This window comes from Lissotriton helveticus, chromosome 1_1 (assembly GCF_964261635.1).
Source record: "Lissotriton helveticus chromosome 1_1, aLisHel1.1, whole genome shotgun sequence".
Classification (NCBI taxonomy): Eukaryota; Metazoa; Chordata; class Amphibia; order Caudata; family Salamandridae; genus Lissotriton; species Lissotriton helveticus.
The window spans coordinates 1,016,204,822-1,016,205,534 of NC_136057.1; positions in this window are offsets into that span (position 1 = coordinate 1,016,204,822).

Sequence of the window (713 nt, forward strand, 5' to 3'; positions counted from 1 at the left end):
CCGGACGCCGGGGACTCGTGGAGCCCGTCCTGGGCACTCTGGCATGCCGTTGGCACGGGGAAGGGAGCCCCAGATGCCCGGGACCCGTGGAGCCCGTCCTGGGCACTCTGACAAGCCGTTGTCCCGGGGAAGGGAGCCCCGGACGCCGGGGACTCGTGAAGCCCGTCCTGGGCACTCTGGCATGCCGTTGGCCCGGGGAAGGGAGCCCAAGATGCCCGGGACCCGTGGAGCCCGTCCTGGGCACTCTGACAAGCCGTTGTCCCAGGGAAGGGAGCCCCGGACGCCCGGGACTCGTGGAGCCCGTCCTGGGCATTCTGGCATGCCGTTGGCCCGGGGAAGGGAGCCCCGGACGTCCGGGGCCCGTGGAGCCCATCCTGGGCACTCTGACAAGCCGTTGGCCCGGGGAAGGGAGAGCCGGACACCCAGCGGAGGAATGCCCGGGACCCATGGAGCCCGTCCTGGGCAATCTGACCTGCCGTCGGCCCGGAGAAGGGAGCGACGGACGCCCGGGGGGAGGAATGCCCGGGACGCATGGAGCCCATCCTGGGCACTTTGACATGCCATCGGCCTTGAGACCCGGGGGACGACTGCCCGGGAAGCATGGAGCCCGACCTGGGCACTCGCTCATGCCGTTGGCCTGGAGACCCGGGGGACGACTGCCCGGGGCGCATGGAGCCCGACCTGGGCACTCGCTCATGCCGTTGGCCTGGAGA